Here is a 9463-nt window from a genome sequence, read left to right as displayed (position 1 = left end):
AAAAACGCCGGCTACCCCAACTTTCATCTCCGGCCACCATTGATGTCGCCGCTATCTCCAAAAGAAAGCTCTCGCCGAGGGGAGTCGATGGCCACCAGAATTAGCCGACAAGGTTACCGAAAACGGCCGAAAAAGCGTCCGAAAGCCGTTGCCTTCTTCACGTTGTTCACATTGCTTGGCGTGGCCGCCGCCACGCCGCCAAGCCGCCCACCCGCGCCCCTGGTGGTCGGCCACCGACGATGTAGTGCCTCCTTCTTCTTCTTCTTCTTCCTCCGGTCTCCCTCTCTCTCCTCGATTTCTTTTCTCTTTTCTTCTTCCCCATATCGACTTTTGGTCCCTGAAATTTTTTTTTTTTACCTTTTGGTCCCTCAACTTTTTTAAATTACAACAATTTCGCCTAGCAAAATTTCTAATTAACCCATAAACTTTTCTTTAGCTTTTCAATTAATCCCCTAGCTATTTAATTTGGTCCAAATTAGAATTATTGAAGATATATAATTACATATACAACCTTGCTTTTAAATTTAAAATTACCAAAAAGCCCTTGCCGACATATTTCATTATAAATATACCAAACATACAAATTTTCATTAAAACCCCATAATAATAAAATTATACTTTTAATCCTCATCCCAAAATAAATTTTCAATTTAGTCTTAACACAATTAATTTAATTAATCAATTTACTAACTATTTTTCAACTTAAAATTTAATACCACTAGCTAATTAAAATACCAATTTCCTCAAACATTCTTTTATAAAAACATCCTTTAATAAATTCTTCCATAATTTTCCAATTTATAATTTTATTTATATATATATATATGCATTTGGGAAAAATTTCGAATAACCAAAAATATAATTTATTTCTCAAAGAATTTACTTAATTAATTTCTTAAAAATCAAACTAATTGGATATAGAAAATAAGTCATTTATTTGTCTAGCATTAAAATTTAAAATTGAATTTAAATCATTTCAATTAAACCAAATAATAATAAGAATAATAAAGTTAAAATTAATTTAAATAAAAATTTATTTATTAATTATTATTAATATTATCTTTATTAAAAAAAATTATGAGTATTACATGTACGAGCAATAGTTGAGGGATGTAATGAGAGGAAGTAGCATGAACTTTCCTAAGGCTATCTCTCACAACACACTCCTTACTAGTAGTTTTAAGATAATTTGATAGACATGCATGATGTTGATCGTAAAGGAGCCTATAGATGAGTCCTTGGGATGATCTTGTAATTTTTGGATTTTCCACCACCTTTGTCGCTTCGAATGGAATTCGGCTATAATGTAATCCCTTCCTCTTTAAGACTCTTGTTAGAGTTAATAGCTAGGTTGCATCGATGTCGGGTTCTCCATAAGATGACAACCAGCTCCTCCACTACTTTTTTGGGGTACAAGGCAAGACAGTTGAAAAAGAAGTCCTGAAAAATACACAACAGAAACCATTAGGGATAAACCTATGGAGATAATATTCACATACCTTATTGAGTTTGGGGCAGCTCCATACATCATAGAGGGTCGACTCCTTAGGTTCAAGATAAAAGGGGCAGTTGCTATCCAAGGACTTTCCTCCTGACCAGATTCCATCTAGTGGCAGCCTATCATGGCAAGCTTTCCATAGGAACACTTTCACTTTGGGTGGTAAAAAGAGTTTTTAAAAATGAGTCCAGCCATTAGAGTGGGGCGAAAGGGAAAAAGATGTTGCATGGTCTTAGATTTGCTAAGCATCCAATAGCCACTCTTCACCAAGTATGGTCCATTTTTGTCAAAGTTCTACCTAAGTTTAGGGGCATCTCTAGTCCCAACCAATAGAATATTAAGGATAGCTCGAGCTTCTTCTCCATCAAAAGACGCTTTAATCAAATCCGAACTTCACTGTAGAGTAAGGGATAGAATGAATACTTACAATTACAAGAGTTAACCATAAAGTTGAAATCAAGGCTCCGAGTAGAATAAGGCTTGGACCTAAAGGGTCTGGGGATCCACCTATCAAAATAGTTAGAAATTAAGCGCCTGTCTCCAACATCCACCTCGACCCTATTTCTATAAGTTCTTGACCCTAGAGGATGCTACACTAAACATAATATGCCTTAGACTTAGCTTTGGCCTATAAAAAAGTCGAGTTAAGCAAATACAAAGTTTTAAAGACCTTAGCAATAAAAGAGTCTGGTTGATGGATCAGCCGCTAGCTTTGCTTAGCAAGCATGGCTTTATTTAACAGACTTAAGTCCTTAAAACCCATATACCCTTATCCTTCTTCTTACCACAAAGAATCTTCCAAGTACACTAGTGCATCTTCTTATGGTCATCAATACTGTCCTACTAAAACCGAGTACAAAGATGGTGAATTTCTTGGATAAAGGCTATAAGGGAGTCTAAAGAGGTTCATAGAATATGCCAGGATAGCCTGGATCATAAATTTAAGAAGCACCCCTCTACCACAGGCAGAAAAAGCTTGTTCTTCTACCCCTTAAGTTTATTCTAAATCTTATTCTTTAAATCTTTAAAGAGACCACTTTTCGAACGACTATCAAAACTAAGGAACCCCATGTCATGATAGTCCACCCTAGGAACTTGCAAGCTAGATAAAATATCACGGCACAGGTTAGGGGGAGTGCACTTAGAGAAACACACTGTTGATTTGCCAAAGTTGATAATTTACCTCGAGGCCTTCGCATAAGTGTCCAGGATCTTTTTCACCCTATTATATTCCTGCATACTAGCCTGGGTGAAGAGGAGGCTACCATCTGCAAAGAATAGGTGTGATACTGAGGGCCTCATCAGCAACAAGAGAGGCCATGGATTGCCTCTTCATTTTCAGCTTTTCGAAGGAGAGTAGAGAAGCCTTCTACACATAACAAAAATAAAAAAGGGTGAAAGGGGATCGCCTTCCTAAAGTCCTCTAGAGGAATAAGGTGGCCTTTGGGTTCCCTATTAATTAAAAAAGAGTTAGAAATAGAAGAAATGCAAGACATAATCTTGGCAACCCATCCTGCAGAGAACCCCAATTAAATCATCACCCTTTTGATAAACACCACTCAACACGGTCATAAGCTTTTGACATATCAAGCTTAAGACCCAAGTAGCACTCTTTCTTCTTAGACCATTTTTTGAGAGCATGGATACATTTAATCCTAATAATAGCATTGTCTGTGATGAGTCTGTTAGAAAGAAAGCACTATGATTTTTAAAGATTATGTCAGGTAAAGCTTTCCTGAGCCTATTTGTTATGGCCTTCATAATGATCTTATAGACCACGTTGCAAAGGCTAATAGGTCTAAAATCTGCAACTTTGTTAACTCCTTTGACTTTCAAAATTAAAGCAATGAGGGTAGAGTTTATGTTACTAACCTCATCACCTTCACTGAAGACTCTCAAACAAGCAGAAATAATACCTTCGCCCACTATGTGCCAATGTTACTGATAGAATGGTGTAGGAAGACCATCTTTCGTAGGGGCTTTCGTAGGATGCATATGGAATATAACTTTTTTAACTTCTTCTCTATGGAATAAAGCATCCAACAACCTATTGTATGCATGTGAGACACACAAAACCATCGCCTATACTACATGCTTTGAGTTGTCCTCACTAGGCCTAGAGGAAGTAAAGGCCTCTTCAAAATGGTCTCTAATTATGCCCTCAATTTGATGGTCATTATCGCACAAGAGACCATTCTAATTAAGAAGACCCGCAATTTCATTCCTAGCCTTGCGAGGAGAGGCTTTATGGTGGAAGAACCTTATATTTTTATCACCATTTTAGATTTAATTGGCTCGAGCGTGCTGGTGCTATAATCCTCCTTCTTATACATGAGAACATCAAGCTTCTGCTCTACCTCCCTCAGTTTACACTAATTACTTTCGTTGGCACAACTGCTAAGGCTTTTAAGTTACTTTTTCTTGTGAACAGATTTTTATGAAAATCCTACGATTATGTAAATTCCACAAGTGAAGTAATTTGGAACAACTAGAAATGAAGTTACTTACCTGCCGGAGATTCCTATCATGTGGATGGATAACCTAGTTGTCAATGATGATAGCATTACACTTGTTGATGTCTACCCTGGCATCCTTAAAGTGGAAACGAGAAACTCATTTTTGCCTCTTGTTTCCATTACTACAACTATTTTGATGGATGGCAGCCAGAAGGGGCGGTGATCAGATCCCCAGAACTCGAGATATTGGACTTTCAAGTAGCAAAAGGTATCTCGCCAACTCTTAGTACACAGTATGCAGTCCAGTCTCTAGAATATGCAACTGCTAGCAGCCTGGCCATTGAACCAAGTGAACGAAGGATCATAAGAGCCGAGGTCCAAAAGGTTGCAATCATCAAGGGCTAGACGAATATTATCTAGGAGATATTGTGCAGGTTATTGTCCTCCTTTCTTTTTTGAAACCTTAATGATATGGCTAAAATCCCCTCCCACCATCCATGGAAGAGTATAATTATCTGCAGTCTTTGAAGTAGATGCTAGGAGTTTTATCTCCGTGACATGTTAGGATCACCATAGAAGGTATAAAATGCAATAGGAGAGAATTATTGTCACAACCCAATCTGTGTGCCCGTGACTGGCGCTAGGGAATGGGTAGGCATAAGACCACCGAAACCCGTAGCAAGCCTAACTAGCCAAAGATCCAAATAAACACATACATAATTATATACTATTAAAACAACCCAACATTTCACTCACAAATCTACATATAATTAAATTAATCCTCCAGCTAGATTACTAGTAAACATCCCATAATTTTTTTTAAAGACCTAATTCAAATATAAGATACTAGGTACATTATTGCGGAGAGTCTAAAATTCTAAATATTTAAAATACAAAAATAAGATTTAATTACAATAAGCCCGAAGGGAGAAGGGAAGTCAGGCTGTAAAAAGTATTGGCAGAGAACCTAGCTATCACTTGAAAAATTTAGAATTGAGACTGTCAGTCTGAGGAGTGAGTTAAAATCACATATCAGAAGTAAAACAAACATAAATATCCATGTGTCATGGTTGATATAAAATAATATGGTGCATCACAAACTAATAAGTGTCATAACATAATTTAAAATAATTAATTTTTAACTCTTAAGGGACGAGCACTTCAGTAGAACTCCAATTCCAGTAAGGCTGGTGCTTAGAGAGCGAAGCTTAACTAGAGTCCTTAATTCTAGCCTAGTCACTTGATTTCCAATAAAGCCCGCGCCTAGAGGGCAACGCTCGACCATGGACTTTTTCTCCGGCAATCAAATTTCCATAGCCTAGAGAGTTGTACTCGACCATGGCAAATCTCAAAAATATTCTTTTACTATCTCTCTGATTAATACCAGTGCGCACGCGGTTCTAATACAACCCATTAGGTGGCATGTTCTACTGCCGTGTCATCCCAAAGTTACAATCATAGCATTAATAATAATCATAAATAGTATAAATCACAAATAAACATAATTATTCAATAACATATTAAGAATTAAAGTTGAATAGCCTCGAGTATAGCAAACATGAAAATTATGTGTAATAATAATAATAATAAAATAACAATAAATATAATAGTAATAATAATAATATTGATAATAACAAAAATAAAATTAATAATAATGATGCTAATAATATTCATAATAATTATTAATCAAATAAAATTACTAATAATAATGCTAATAATAATCATAATAATTATTAATCAATTAATATTGTATTTAATTTAGACATGACATAAGAGCAGTTGATTATATGACTTTAACTCATAGCTCTGCCGCGCTCTGCAGTCTGCTCCTTACGCCTCGGGTGGAGCTTGTTGGACAGATGGATTATCTATTCACGAAAATAACTCAATTAATAAGATATCCTTATTTTTTTCCTAGGCCTAGACTCCTATGTTAGACAGCCTAAAAAAATTCCGACTTAAAAATTCTACAAAAAATTTGGCAAAACCTCCCCTAAAATATAGATGTTTATCCCCCGTATAACGAGTCCAGGACCTGCTAGAAATACTTCAAATATTTCACATTTATTTAACGGGAGTCGGGCCACCAAAACTCCATATTTTTCCGACTCTGCAATACAATCCAAGTCAGAATACAAAAATTAACAGTCCGGCAAAATAATATTATTCGTGATACATAACACAAATATTTTTTCTCACATTAATTCAATTAATCACAACCTCAATTTACATGATAGAATATTAACTCCTTCTACAATTAATCTACAATAAATCTAAAATCAAGCTACTAATTAATTAAATTAATTAATTATAACTAAAAATTTATAAATTATTTTCTAATAATTTTAAAAGTCTAGATAAAATTATACCGAGTCGAAAGCCGAACTTCTGCGCATCCGGGAAACACCGAGGTCCAAAAGCCGATACTGCCAACGGTGTCGAATTTCGAATCTGGAAGCCCCTACGCGAATCTTGAGTTGCGAGGAGTCTGAATATGCAGATGTTTCTGCCAGAAACTCACCGGAAGTCACCAGATCGAGGCCAGAAAGTTTCGGCTTCAACGAAGCTATACAGAGGAAAATGGCGGTGGAGCTTGGCTTGGAGGTTGTCGACGGCGAGGAGCTTGTTTCCGGCATCAATTTCGCGAGGTAAGGGCAGCAGAAGGCTGCACTTTCAGTGGCATCAAGGAGGAGGGTTTCGTTCCTCTAAAACGAGGGTTTCCTTCCTCTAAAATGACGTTGGTAGCAAAAAGGAAGAAGAAGGAGGCGACGATAGCAAGGGAGGGGAAAAAAAAGGAGTTTGCGTCGGCGGAGGCAGGGAGAGGTGGCAGGCGACGGAAATGGGAAGGAGAAGGAAGAAGAGGGTGACGGGGAGGGAGGAGGAGGAAGAGAAAAAAAAAAATTATGTATTATCTTTTTTATAAAGATGAAAAAATACAAATAAGTCCCCCCTCCAAGAAATTGCTACAATGATACTCTTGACTCAAATATATATATTTATATATATATATAAAATTGAATTATATATATATACATATATATATTTTAATTTGTTGTTTATTTATTTATAAATAATATATATATATATTTTAATTTATTATTTATTTATTTATAAATGTAAAATATTGACTCATCAATAATTAATGTAATATAAATTTAAAAATTTATCAAGTTATCCGATAAAATTAAATTAATTAAAATTTAAATTCAGAGGTATTATAATTATAGGAGACAATAATGATATTAATATGAAAAAGTGAGAAAGAAAGCAATTTAGCGGTAACATTATAAGACTAAAAGAGACACAATCCGCCGCTTCCGCCAGCACAGTCAACAGTAATTTTCCCAGCAAACCCAAGCTTAGTGCAAAGAGATTCTATTTGAGTTTGCCAATAAATAGTTTCACTAAGAAAGACAATATCGATGCGGTGATTTAGGACACGATTTTGTAGCACTCTAAACGTTCGGTCATTGCCCATACCCCGAATGTTCAAGCAGAGGAGATTCATGGCGTTCGACAACCCTTCTCTGCTGGGAGAGTCGCCGATATCTCAAGTTGGTTGCTAGTGGCTTCCATGGCTGAGGTTGAAAATTTAGAGGAGAAAGCCTCTTTAAGATCCTTAACAAGAGTACGGTTTGCACCACCCATATTCTTATATTTCTTATATGTAAAAATAAAGCCATCGTTAGGTTTGGGGCATTTCTTATCATAATAGATATTATCAAAAAGAGAGACAGTAAAGCCTGGTTTCTCAAGGTCATGTGACTTTGAGATTCTGGAACTCTTTCGTTTCTAGGAGCGAGATGGAAGCTTGCCAACATATTTTTTCCTTTCCCCTATTTTGAGAGAGCCAGAGTTAACAATGTCTCAGAATTGAACAGGATTGGGTCATCAGGAGTTGTCCTTAGCTTCGAGAAAGTAGAGAACAATGTCTTGGCTAAGTCCCTTACCACTTCTGAGTCAACAATGAATGTGCCAAACTTCTTAAGGTTGCCACCAGGTTGTTCAATATTCTTGTCATCACTTTTTTGCTAACTAGACTGACAAGTCACCTTAGATTTGGTAGGGACAGTGACACAACAAGATTGACCTTTCCCAAAATCCTTGATAATAGAGGAATCTGTGATTGCATGAGATATCATGGGCAACTAATTCAGGGATTCCTTAATGTTGCAGCTTGACCTATCATAATAGGAAAGTTATTGTTGCTTCCTTTAGCTGAGATAGAGCCTGAGGAATCACCATTGAGTAAGGTTTTACTTTCCTTCCAAGTCTTGTTTCCTTTACCGTCTTCAGCCTTCGCCTTATGGCCTTTGTCGGAGCTGGGATGATTGGAATTAAAGTTATTCTGATTAGGGGCATCTACAGTGGTCAGAATGATCTGTCCCTTTCTGCTTGCCCTGACTTCTCGACATGCTCTGTAGAGGAGTCATTATGAGGTCTTTTGGACATTGCAGTTTCAAACCTAAGAAGAGGCCCCACCCTAATCCAATGGTTGTATAGATTTTGAACATGCAGATTATCATTTAGATTGTGAGAGGGACACTCCCTTTAAGGATGGCCAAACCAAAGCTCAATGAGTCTCTCATATCGAAGGATAATAGTAACTTTCTTTGTTCCTAAGGTGACATGGAGACCTCTGGGAAGAGGTTTAGAGATATTAATTTTGATGCGAAGTCTAAGACATCTGCCCAAGCAAACTCCAAAAGCCCCTAGGTTAATCTCTTCAACAACACTAAACATCTTCCCTAGCTCTAACCCAATGTCTCTATTCATATAAATCGGAGGAATGTTCTGGAGCTAAACCTAAAAGGACGCCTGATTAAATTCCACGGCTGAGAAATCTTTCATGCCTTTAGGTCTTATCAATATAAGGAGATGATTATGGAAATTCCACGGGACTCCCTCAAGGACATATCTCTTGTCCTTCTCTAATTCAAAATAGAAAGCAAAAATGTTGCGGCCAAAGCTCACAGCTTTTGCCCTGAAACCACTTCCTATATACCAAAGGGACTAGATAGTGGATAGGAAGGCTTCCCGATTGATAGGTTTATCACAAAGAACTTTCCCTGCCAGAGCTTTATTGATCATGGGGTTCTCAATATTGGACTTAGTAAGAGATTTATAAATTTTTGATATGTCAAAAGGTTCCGTCGGAGATGGAAATCGGAGAAACTATTTCTACTAGCCTCTTACCTCTAGAGATAAATCTAGAGAGAGGTTTAGAGAAAACTTTTAAATTGTTAAGAGATAATCGATTTGAATGTTTATTATTTGGTATCTTTATCGAGCATAACTCATAGTTCCCATATATAGATGCATCATTTATTTGATCATATTATATTGATTTTTAATACTTCTTTTAGGTAATTTGTGTAAATGGTCCTTCAAGTTTAGGTAGTGTGATCTTAAATTTTAATTTATATGGCTAAACTCCCTAAATTTTAATTGGAGTATCACTAAAATTCATGCTGTCTATATCTATTTAATTGATAGATAGAAAACTAAC

This window comes from Ricinus communis, chromosome 1 (assembly GCF_019578655.1).
Source record: "Ricinus communis isolate WT05 ecotype wild-type chromosome 1, ASM1957865v1, whole genome shotgun sequence".
NCBI classification, from domain to species: Eukaryota; Viridiplantae; Streptophyta; class Magnoliopsida; order Malpighiales; family Euphorbiaceae; genus Ricinus; species Ricinus communis.
The sequence above is the reverse complement of the archived record's forward strand: the minus strand, read 5'-3'. Positions refer to the sequence as shown.